Source organism: Neofelis nebulosa, chromosome 1, assembly GCF_028018385.1.
Source record: "Neofelis nebulosa isolate mNeoNeb1 chromosome 1, mNeoNeb1.pri, whole genome shotgun sequence".
In the NCBI taxonomy this organism is placed as follows: domain Eukaryota; kingdom Metazoa; phylum Chordata; class Mammalia; order Carnivora; family Felidae; genus Neofelis; species Neofelis nebulosa.
Window position 1 is genome coordinate 83753947 of NC_080782.1, and position 12774 is coordinate 83766720.

Below are 12774 nucleotides of genomic sequence, written 5' to 3' on the forward strand. Positions count from 1 at the left end.
ATATACAAATGCTCACAGAAGAGACACGTGATCTGATACTGGGGAGTCAGGGAAGGCCTCCTGGCATCCTAACTGAAATTAAACCTTATTTAAAAGTCTGCACATGTCTCTTTTCCCCCTAGATCCGCACAACCCTAAATAAAAGGCTGACATGCTACAAGATTACTTTGCACAGAACGCCATACTCCTTCCTGGCTTCTACTCCTTTCAGTGTTCCTTTCTCAAAGAACTTGTTCTGTTCTCTGCTACAAAGGACTCATTTAAACCTTTCATGCTGCTTTATTAGCGACCAAAAGTTGCATGTTCTATGATTGATTACAGTGGGTGCATAAACATTGGGAAAAATAGTAAATAACATGCTAAACTTACTTGTTCCAAGACAACTTTGAGAGACAAAGTTCATTTAATCCAAAGGAGTGCCTCTCTAATGGTGGGAATTCAGCAGCTATGGCAGGTGAATGGAAGGTATTTTCTTTTTTAGTCAGGGTCCATTCAGAAGCTTCCCCCACATTCTACAAAGTAGGAAACTGCACAACATTTGCCACCATTTTCTCTCTCAAAGAACAAATCTTTTTACTTAATTATAAAAATGGGGAAAATGAAGAGGTGAGGAAAATAAAAAGATATAGGAGACAAGGGGAAAAATGAACCAGAGGAAATGCTCAAATTCCTTTCAAACCGTATTTCTGCCACTTCCTGGAATAAATGACATCTTCATTCTACAGCCAGCCTTTCCCAATTGAGGTATTGTGACATTGTATGGAAGGAGCATGGATTGTGGTATCATAAAGTTTTAGGTTTGAATCTTGGTTTGCTACTTGCTAACTGTGTGACCTTGGGCAAGTCACTTAACCTCTCTGAGCCTCAGTTTTGCTCAGGTGCAAAAACATTAACACCTCACTCGCAGAGCAGTTATGGGGATTATGAGATAACTAACATTTGCTATGTGTACATGTTATGAAGTCATCATCAATATGGCAGAGTTCTAGAATAGTTAGGAATGAGGGGGACAGTTACTATAAAATTACTGTAAGATAAACAAAATAGTAAGTATGGAACAGTTTTCAAGTTCAAGAGCCTTCCTATGGAGTTTCATTTACTTATTTACCATTTGCATCCCACTTGCCCCAGCCCTCCTCCCCAAAACCCAATTCAGGTGGGGGTGAATTAGAGAGCCTGAGGGAAGGAGTAGAGGGGGCTTGGTTTGCTAGAATAAGCTTGTCAGTGCTATTAGTCTTTGACAAAAGAACATTTTTAACCTCTTTCACAACATGATAGAAATTGTTGCTCTGGGAATCTCACTTCTGAGACTAGACACCATGTACACAGGACAGAGAGAAGCTCTTGTCCACTTTGCCACTTAGGAAAATACTTTGCTGTACCTTTTCTTTCCAGGAGAAAAGGTAGCTCACTGTTATGATAACCTCATATTTTATTATCCCATCAAAGCAATAAAATGCTCCTGAAAATTGTTCCCAGCATCTGTTTTTATATATATGGGAAAAAATCTCATTGTTGAGCTGAAATACCATTATTTTGACATTATTCACTCAGTTTCTCTAAAGCTTTGGCTTTCCAAACCGAAGACTGATTATAAATCTGTGTTGTGCAGAGTTGAGGTCACACTGGAACCTTTTTAAAAGACCAGATAACTGGGGAAGTTGCTGAGTCAGAACTTCTCAGCAGCCCTTCTAATAAGAGTTTAAAGAGGGAGCAGTAAAATATTCCCTGCTTCCCCTTCTCCCAAAAGCCAATGGTAAAAATTGTGGTTTCTCAAGACTTATTTTATACTCAGGGATGAATCCCTGAAGATAGAGCTTGTCCTTTACCACCATATGTGATAAGCTGGCATTTCAGTCATATATTAGTCATATAAAATTTTAGATTGTTTCTGTCTCTATCCTGCCCATAGAGGTAGTTTAACCCCTGCATGCTAACTCTGACTCAGAGGTTCGATCATCCCCTCAGAAGATGAAGATATCTGTAGCTAGAAGCAGACATGTCAGTAAATGGACTAGGTTGAACAATTCAGACTGTCCTCACAAATTAGAAAGAAAGAAAGAAAGAAAGGAAGGAAGGAAGGAAGGAAGGAAGGAAGGAAGGAAGGAAGGAAGAAAGAAAGAAAGAAAGAAAAAGAAAATAAGGAAATAAGGTTCAAATTGACTTTCTATTTAAACGTAGGAATTCTACATTTTATTGTGATTTCTCTACTCAAAAGTACTGCTTAAAAGCACGTTTTAGTTTTAAACCACTCATTTCTCAACCAAAGTCTGGATATACCCAACCAGAACAAGTGTTTGCTGAGGGAATTATTAAAAATTTGGAGGTAATTTCAGTTATAAGATTCATTTTGGCATGATAATTGTGACTGCTGTAAAGGAAATTTTCATTAGATACCTTGCAAAACACTACCTTATTATCTTGGAATACATTTCTAGAATGCAAAAAATGCAAAAAAATTCTAGAAATACATTTCTAGAATGCAAAAGAAGGCAAGCCATGTGTATGGTAGTTGCACTCCTCTGCATTTTATCCTTTATCGAGGGACTTTTTAGGCTTTGGCCTTCAATTTCCTTAAATGTGAGGGAAAAATGAGACCAGTGTTTCATTTGGAAGGTAATTTCTGATGTTAATCAGCTTTGAATAACTAGTAAGTTATGGCTTCTACACGTTTCGTGACAAAGCACTTAGTTCTAAGTTTAAAAATACTGTATGCTACTCTTAAAAATTAGTTTTGTAAAAGATGTTAAATGTTTGCATAAGCATCCAGCATAAACATGTAGACAGTCATGATTGTATCAATATGTATATAAATGAGGATACACTGTAAATACTGTTAATATGGTTTAATATTAATTGGAAGGGTTAAGTATCTACAATGGATTCCCTATTATTTCTCAGGTACTTTATATTATTTATCTCCTATATTCCTCATATCTTTTTTGTGAGCTAGGTATTAGTATTTTCATATTGAATGAAACTGAGGCTCAGAAAAGTGACTTGCCCAAGGTTACATGGCTAGTAAGTGACAAAACCAAGATTCATACCTTAACCTCTAATACTTTGAAGTCCACGCTTCTTCCGGACAACATAGTGCTGCCATAATCAGGTAAGGCCACCTGTAGAATAAAGATGTCATTTATTCTAAGAAGTGGCAGAAATATAATTTGAAAGGAGGGAAAATTCTTTCTAGTACATAAAAACAGATTTGGCCAATAGTAAGGACAGTTGGCACATGAAGGGCATGGTCTGCATAACAGAACAGGAAGATTATCCGGAAAGCTTTGTGGATTAGCCAAGAAAAAGAGAAAGAGAGAGAGCTAGGAAACAAGAAAGATAGTGAAATATCTCTGGAGAGGCAAACACATAGCAAATGCTGCAAGACAATTTGTAATTAATAAATTGTGTGGTAAAACCTATAAATGCTTCAGAGATTTAGATGACAGAGAGAGAGAGAGATCTTTGAAGACTAAGTTAGTCGGAAAGTCTGTGGCAGAAGCAAGCTTCTTAAACTTAGAAATATGGAAGATGGATGGCCATAGGGTGGATGTTTCCACATGTGAGGGGTGGAGAAGGGAGTGATCAACATGAGAGAAGATACACGGCCAGGAAGAATGGCTTTTTTGAGAGTTTATGGACCCAGGAGGACAATAACTGAACTGTTAGAGAATAAATGATGCATTTTAGGGAGAAAATGAGGGATAACATTTCAGAGGAGAGAAGATGATTAGGAAGCACTCTCAAAGCTAGAAAAGAGGGGTCAGTGTCCCAGTAGAGGGAGCATAAGACTCACCCCCTGTTTGGAGAGTGATATAATTTGGTAGTTTTTTAGACAGTCTGGGAGATACATGACAGACTGGGTTTGGGAGAAGTGTTATTCAGGAAGCCTTTAAGAAGGATGCGACAGTAATTCAGGGAATTATACATTCATTTTGATGGTCCTCTCTCACCACCTAGAATTAGATCAAGGAGCATTTTGAAACCCCTCTAGTGTAATGACAGGCTACACTTATGGAGGTCTTGCTATGGATCAGGCACTGCTAAGCCTTTTATTTTCAGCTGATCTTAACAACTATCTATGAAGTATAGAAACTTTAAACTGCCTGACTTTGCATTAAAAAAAAAAAAAAAAAAAAAGAGCTAGTAAGGGCCAGGCTGCAAAGACACGCAGTATGACTCCAGAGTGATCAGCCCAGAATTGGATGTCCTGGTCCTCTACCTGGGACTGTAAGTAAATGTAGCTTTAAGGCCTTCAAAAACAGCCAAGGCAATTACAGTTGTTTTCTCTCGACATACAAATGTCACAACAAGTATTTTTCAGTCCTTACCGAATATAAGAATATAACAAGAACTTGAATGTTCACTGGCATTGTTCTAAGTATTATCCATGCATTACCTCATTTAATCTCACACCCTATGGAGTAATAATCTGTCCAATTTTAGAGGAGAAACTGAGGCCTCATTTGGTTACATAACTTCCCACGGTCACATAGCTGGGAGGTGGCAGGAGTAGGAATTCTAGCATGTTGTGATAAAGGAGAGAGAAAAATGCTCAAAAGACTCAAAGACATAAGAAATAACACATGGGTAAGGGAGTAGGAAAAATGTTCAAAGAGGTTGCCTTTGAACTGAGACATAAAGGGTGGGTAGGATGGCCAGAGGGCACTTCACGCTGAGGGCAGGCAGCCAGAGTGGGAGGTGTGTGGAAAAGACTTGAGGCAGAGAGACTACCTGTATTAGGCCCTCACAGAACTGTGGAATCAATGAACTGGTACATGCATGAACGTATGAAGGACTCGGCAGGGACTGCACAAGCATGGTGACAGTCATAATTGAAGAGAAAATAACAGACATTGTAAAGGCAGATCGTGTAGGGCTTAGCAATTGATGGGGGATTTTGGTAAAAGGGAACCAGTGGGAGAGAATATCTAGACTTGGACAACCTGGATCTGAGATGGCAGGCATATATTTTTGAAGGATTCCTCAAAGAATGGGAAATGACATGTAGAAAAAAGTTCATGATACACACCTGTCACTTAGTTGCTAGCCATGCAAAATTTTGTACAACGCTACTTTTCTGTATTAGGGAGTTACTTACTTATGTATTGAGAGTGAGAGTGAGAGAGAGCGAGAGTAGACACATACAAGGGAGAGTGGCGTGAAGGGAGCGGCAGTGCGAGAGAATCCCAAGCAGTCTTCACACTCAATGCAGAGCCCGTCACAGGGCTCAGTCTAATGACTTTGGGCTCATGACCTGAGCCAGAATCAAGAGTTGGATGCTGAATCTGAGCCACCGAGGTGGCCCAGCAGTTACTTATTTAAAAAGAAAAAAAGGACGAGAGTGGCAAAGTAAAACTGTAAATTGACTAGCAACAAAAATGCTGCCTCATTTCAAGAGAAGGTTCAGTGTTTGCACATGTTCAGTAGCTGCCTTCATGAAGTCATTTTGGGATTATATACCAGCGGATGAGATTTAGCAATGATGAATCAGGCCAATGCACAACAGGCCAATGTGCATTTCCCTTAAATGCTGAAGTTCTGGGAAAGTGATTTACATTGAGGAGAAATTTGAGGTCATGTTCTGGGAATGTGAGACCAAAATTTCCAGTCTGTCAAAGTCTTTAAGAGAACTGTGACAGTTGTGCTTAGAATGTAATTGTTACCGCGGCCTCTTTTGAACTCCTCAACTATAGGAAGGGTTTTGGTTTTTAAATGCTTGAAATTATTCTTTACACCGTCTTTTGGCAAAACAAACAAAAGATGATTATTTCATTCAAAAATAATGTATTCATTCATCAAGTGGATGGAACCATTTTCTAGCAGGTAGCTCACCTTAGATACCTCACCATCCCACAGTGTAAGTAAGAACCGTGTCCACAAAAGCTGGGGTGCAGATGTCTGGGAAAATAAGAACAAGTGGGAGCTTTTGGCAAAGGGAAGCTATCAGTTGATACAGATTGGGGGTTTTGATCCTGTCACAATGTGACGGCTTCAGATGTTAATGATGACTGTGTAAAACAGTCCAGTATAGAAGCATCTAAGATAAAATTCTTGTAAATTTTTGGCCAGGAACCTAAAACTTGCTTCAGTCGGCGGCTGCCTTTTTTGTGCCAAATAAGAAGGCACTTTGCTGGCTCTTTTTTTATAGAAGGGCCAAATGAGATAGATTGGAAATATGTACTTTGAACAGCTAGGCAGAGTCTCGGGAAGTTTGCCAAACAAGATTTCCAAATAAAATGTTTGGGAAAGAAAACAGGGATGGACTTTGCAGATGCTGGATGGGTTCCACCAGCCATCTGTGCAAAGAGTTACTTAGTATCACATGAGCTGAGAGCTATGAAGTGGCACAAAACTATCAGCAATAACTTCATTGTTAAATGGGTTCATTTATTTACCAGGCAGGCCTCTCTACCAAGATAAAGTATCTGCATTTCCTTGAGAAACAATAATGATGACCAAAATTATTTAAATGTAAAGGAATTCCAGCAATGGAACTATTACCTCAGTGCTAATGCATTAGCAGTCAAAGAAGGCAGATTAATTTACTTACGGTGAGCTAAGTGCATTCTTGGCTCGCAAAGGGGAATCATTTGCTCACTTAAGCCAGAGATCCCATTTTTGACGGCAAATGTCACTGCCTGGATTTCCCTTTGACAGTCTGGCAACCCCGCACCCCTGTTATAGTATCCATTTATTTGTCTTATTTTCAGCCAGATTAATCCATTCTGTTTTGACAAGAAGACTGATGGGTAATTGATAACTGTGATAGACACAAACAGAAGAGTTGGATGCTGAATAATTCAGCACTTTTCAGTATCAATAAGAGAACAGGTTGAAGAATTTGTGTCTCTATTTACACTTAAACTAAACTAAGTCAGCCCAGACATTTATGCTGCCAGTCTATCAGAAAACCAAACAGTGTACATTCGGTTTCCACCCGACAAAATGTTTTATAAGCTTGTAACAATATGTGTGAAGCTGCCAGAATAATAAATAGGTACAGCAGCCCATGCATGCTAATGTTATGTTGTAAGCAGTTTTGTTGACAAGTGCTAATACTTCTTTCATACTATCATCAAAAGCAGCTAATACAACAGCCATTATTTGCTGGCTTTCCAAGCAAGACATGATGGATTGTGACCTTAATATGGGTTAGCCGAGTTTTGAAAGTTAAACAACTTGCAATAAATCATAGAATTATTACAATGCAGTTTAATTGGTTAAGGACTGTTTATTTCCTAAACAGGGTGAAAAATTTCTGTTTCGGCACTTTTAATTTGCAAAGTGCATTTTCATTATGAATGGCAGTTTAATATTCTGCTCTTTTGTCATGCAAAATATGCAACACGCAGGCAATCTATTAATTGGACAAAAATGCATTGCAAGCGTAAATTATCCTTTATATCATCACTTGTGAGCTTTTACATCTATTAAATGTGTTAAATGGAACATAGTTAAAGACTGTACAAGTTGTAGGCTACTTCTGAAATTTAAGTGAAGCTTCAAGATGATTTTAATGACCTTTATTTTTGGCAAAATACAGTCATTAAGTAATTGTAAATATAAAGGGCAATTTAAAGAGTTACTGTTTCCTTAAGGCATAGGTGCCTATGTTTTATTGATTCAGCAGGAAACAGACAATAGCACTGGTTCATACTGATATGTCTTGAGAAACAGAATCCACCCTCATGCATTTACTTCTTTCTTTACTATAGTAGAATTTCTGAGCAGAAATTTCCATTTCTGGAAATGTGTGGAAAAAGGTGAGGAAGGCAGTAGTGATTTGATACTGAAGCATAGCTCAGCATAACTGAATAGCCGCCTCCATATGCTTTGGTTCAATGATGTGCCTTTGCATGGGGCTATTTAGAGCACAGAAACAGTAACAAAATACTTTGTACTAGGAATGTTGATATGACATATGCTTGATTTTAAGAATGCCAGATCTCTCAATGTGTTCCTGTAAGGCTGCCTTCAAGTGCATGCAACCTATTCATTTACACACAGCTCTGAGCCCACTTCTCATATTTATTGACACCTGGATAGGCCTTCCCAAAATGCAAAGCTTCCACTGACTTCAAACATTACCCATAGGTTGGCCCAGCTGAAGCAGGGTGACTTTTGTGCCTTCATGTCAAGTCTCCTTCAAAGATGTCGATTGTCTGCAATACAAACAAGTTGAAAGTATACTTTGGGATAGGCGTTCTATTAGTTTTTCCTAGAGTAAGAAAGTGTGAACGTGAGAATGTGCATTCTGTTGTTTTAAAAGAAAAGCTAAAGAACATTTTTTTTTTCCATTTACATCATTCACAAAAGCAGTACATTAAAACAAACTGTCCGAGACTTAAATGACGAAGAAGGCGGAAACCAAAAGTTGTGCAAATTGAGAAAAACTGTTTATCTTTATTTAAGTTACATGGTAGCACTGTGGTGCTTCGGAGCGTTAGAAATTTCATTCTGAAAAAAAGGCAAATCTAGTTATACAACTTTAATCTTAAACTAATGTTGATCATTTCCCCTCCCATTTAAAAAATGCCACGCTTCCCTCAAGCTATGCAGTGTCTCTGCATTGAAAAAACAGATGGGGAAAAGGGAGCCAGGGAGGCAAAGAGAGGGGGAGAAAGAGAGAGAGAGGTAAGGAGAGAGGGTGAGGAGAGTGTCACAGAGACTGTTGCTATGTTATGCTGATTGTACTTTTTGCCATCGCTCCTGATGAAATGCTAAGGCAAGACTATACTGCTCAGTGAGCAATAGGTAATTATTTGTATTCGATTTCATTAAGTATCACAAAATATTAATTTTAGTAATGATTTAATGTTTTAACTTTATTTTCTGATTTTGACAGATCGGAAAATTTAACAGAGGCATAGCCATCATTTAGAAAATATAGGTGAATATAACCCAAATTGTTACCTTAGGAAGCCATAGGAAGTTGAACTGATTACGCTACTTCTTGGGGGGCACTTTTCAAAGTCATAAGGAAATGGACAAAATCTGTATCCTGCGTAAGGATTAGAAGATTTCCTGAAAGCTCAGCTACATAAGCTGAAAGTACAGAACTATAAACTTTAACATTTTGTTAATATGCTCTTTTTCAATGATCACTTTCAACTGGCTTTTGACCATATTTTTTATGAAAAATTTGAAATGCATAGTGCAGTTGAGATAATTTTATAATAAATAACCCATATACAGAATCACTTTGATCCTGCCATTTTACTCTACTTGACTTTTCACATTCTGTTTTACTAGAATGAGTACTTTATATAATAGGGCTCCATCAACAGTTACTAACCTATGTTATGTACCTCTCAGGTGTAATGCATCTGACTAAGTGCTATGGAGAGTACAAAGGAGTCTTACGATACAGAGGCCAAGATATGGAGTCTATCGAAGAGCATTTGGTAAAATTATGTGCTACACACCTAAATTGGAATAATACAAGATTACATATATGTAAAAGCCAAGTGAGTAAGAGAGGAGGTTCCAGGAAGTCCAGAGGGAGGAATGTTTAGGAAGGCTCCCTGGACTCTATCTCCACAGCATTCATCTGTCAGCGACCAGAGTGACCATTTAAAAAGTAATTCAGATCCTGTCATACCCCCTGCTTAAAATCCCTCCATGATTTCCAGCATGCTTAAAAAAACTGTAGCCTCCATGTGACCTGGCTACCTATGTGACCTGGCTACCCTCCCACCCTTGGGCCTCTCTTTTCACTGCCCATGTCCTTTTTTGCTAGCCGCCTTTTCCTCAAACACATCAAGCTTGCACGCCCATCGCAGCCCCTCACAGCTGACCCCTTCCCATGATTCAGGTCTTAGGCCAGACATCCCTAATGAAAGGTCTTCTCTGCCCAGAGAAAACCACCCATACACCTACAACCACCTGCCCAAAGTCAACAAATATGTGGTGATGGAGGAGACCCGTCTAGCTTGTTGTAGTACAATGGAAAATGAGTTTATAAAGTTTGTGTATGGGTGCCTGGGTGGCTCATTCTGTTAAGCGTCCAACTCGTGAATTCAGCTCAGGTCACGATCCCAGGGTTGTGGGATCAAACCCCACATTAGGCTCTGCGCTGAGCATAGGGCCTGCTTAAGATCTCTCTCTCTCTCTCTCTCTCTCTCTCTCTCTCTCTCTCTGTCTCTCTGTCTCACTCACTCACTCATTCTCTCTGCCCTTTTTCTACCCCTGTCACACATTCCCTTTCTCTAAAAAAATAAAATATAAAATACAGTTTGTGTAAAAGATTACTGGAGGGATATATGAATGAAATTAGCAGCAAACTAGGAAAGAAGAGTCAAAAAATGAAAAGGAAGTATAAATTGGACTGATGAACATAAATATGTGGATGCAAAAGCAAGAATCTAAGAGAATCCAAGATACTCAAGTTTAGAAACTAGAAGGAAAAGAAACTCCAGAGGAAAAAGCCAATACTGATAAAAGACTCTTCTCAGACTATTTATCATACAACATTTGTACGTATACAGGCAAGAGAGAGAAATGAATTACTCAGAAGTTTATTTTAGTACTGGAAACACTCAGGAAAATTTTACAGACCTACCTAAAACTTTTTCCTACAGTGAAAACAGTAACATAAATGGGATCAGAGAAAAACCTCAAACTACTCTTTCCCCTGAGTGACTATAGTAGTAACTATATTAGTTATTTGCAAGTCTCATGTATTATTTGACCATTGAAACCTGAATTTAGAAATACACAAAAGATTGGCAATAAGAAAATGTCAACGAGTGTGGCAACAGCTGGTGATGGGTCAGAGGCATCTGAGATTATATACAGATAGTCCCCAATTTATGACAGTTTTACTTAATGATATTTTGGCTTTCACGATGGTGCAAAAGCAAAATGCATGTAGTAGAAATCGTGCTTGGAATTTTGATCTTTTCCCCAGATAGTGATATATGGGGTGCAACACTCCTTCCTGATGCTGGGCAGTGGGCCTCAGCTCCCAGTCACCGACAGGGACCATGAGGGTAAACAGTTTGTAAATAAACAGTGTGTAAAACCGCTCTGAACCCACACAGCCATTTTGTTTTTGACTTTGAGTGTACTGCTCAATATATTATATGAGATATGCAACCCTTTATTACAAAATAGCCTTTCTGTTAGATGATCTTGCCCAACTGTAGGTTAATTTAAGTGTTCTGAGCACATTTAAGGTAGGCTAGGCTAAGCTATGATGTTCAGTAGGTTAGGTGCACTGAATGCATTTTCAACTTACATTATTTTCCACTTAAGATAGGTTTATGGGTTTATTGGGATACAACCCCAAGTTAAGTGAAGCCAGGTCATTCCAATATGAATGTCCTGAATGTTTGCAATGTATGGAACTTTCAGAGTCTTTGATGACATAGATGACATCTGTATTAGTCAGTGTTTCTTTCAACCCTGACTCCGTTCTTAATGGTACAGTTTTTTGTTTTTTGGTTTTTTTGTTTTTTTTCCTTTAGTGAGTTTACCACACCAGGAGCACATCTACAGGTTAAAGACTCATGCAAGATTTTTCAATGGTTTTCAGTTAATTAAAGTGCACCTATGGATTTTCAACCTTGAATACTTCATATATTTAACTTGGAATGGCTTTTGTATATATGTGGAATTCATTTTCTCACAATAACGTATGAGCTAGACAGTGCCCTTATATACAGATGAAGAAAGTGAGCCTCAGTGATTTTCTTTCCTCAAGTTCTTAGTACAGCCTAGTAAATAGTAGCTATTGCTTTGGTTTCTTGAGAGCTGAGACAGAGCATTATCACTGCAGCAAATTATTGAAATCCTCATATGGCTCACCACCTTTGCTGGCTGCAACCCCTCCTTCCACAACCCATGCAATATTTCATCAGCCCTGTAAGTATCATGAAAAATTATATTCAGTCTTGGGGCAAGTAAGATACTTTTTTTTTTAATAGATCTTTCAAAAAATGTTACCAGCACGCTGACATCTTCATAAAAATTAGGGATCCTTGAGGTGTCAAATTGACTAACGCACAAACACTTGAAGAGGCTCAATATCCAGGAATGAGAGACAAACTTAAATACCTATCTTGTGTTTTCGTAGGTGTGACCTATTCCCTTGAAAAGGCCATTTCAATCTCAAATTTCCATTACTGTTTATCATCCAAAAATATTGTTCAGTAATGCCTCATCGCTATACAAGAGTTGTGCCAATATTTCTCAGGCAGCCTTGTCAATTTGAGTTATAGTACATGCTACTTAGATACAGTAGAAATAAGTTTAAAGTGCTGAAGACATTGGATCTTTTCAAAGCTGTTCTTAAATGCTATGAAAGAGGATAATCATAACATGCTAATTTGTAAATTCCCTATTCTTATGTTCCTTGTTCTTGTCTCTTCTGTGGCCTTAGGCAGAATTCTGTCATTTATCAAAATCACGTCTATGTTCAAAACCCCATTTTTCGGTATTGGAAATATACAATTTTGAAAGTAAAAATAATTTCATTTCCTATGCTGGTTTTTAGTCCATACCAGCCTTACCTACTACTTGTTACTATATTTAAAAAAAATTTTATTACACCTCGATCCCTAACTACTCTACACAGAAAGGTAAATGAATTGAAGATATGGGAAAAAAAAAATTTTTTTTTTGAGTTATGCAAGGATCATGTCTAAAATAAGAAATAGGGCGCCTGGGTGGCTCAGTCGGTTAAGCATCCAACATCTGATTTCGGTTCAGGTGGTGATCTCACAGTTTCATGAGTTCGAGCCCTGTGTCCGTCTCTGCACATTGACCATGTGA

General features: G+C 38.3%; 1 protein-coding gene and 1 long non-coding RNA gene across 2 annotated transcripts in view; one reads left to right on the plus strand and one right to left on the minus strand.

Annotated features, from left to right (window-relative positions):
* The window catches only part of KIAA0825 (KIAA0825 ortholog), a 387603-nt gene that overhangs the window by 298241 nt on the left and 76588 nt on the right, over nt 1-12774 (plus strand). The window lies entirely within an intron of this gene.
* LOC131483402 (uncharacterized) overlaps nt 1-12774 on the minus strand; it is a 32322-nt gene that overhangs the window by 799 nt on the left and 18749 nt on the right. Inside the window, exons 3-4 of the long non-coding RNA XR_009247770.1 lie at nt 8089-8162; nt 5833-5898 (exon numbers count right to left, since the gene is read on the minus strand). This is a non-coding gene — a long non-coding RNA (uncharacterized LOC131483402). The remainder of the gene's footprint in view (nt 1-5832; nt 5899-8088; nt 8163-12774) is intronic.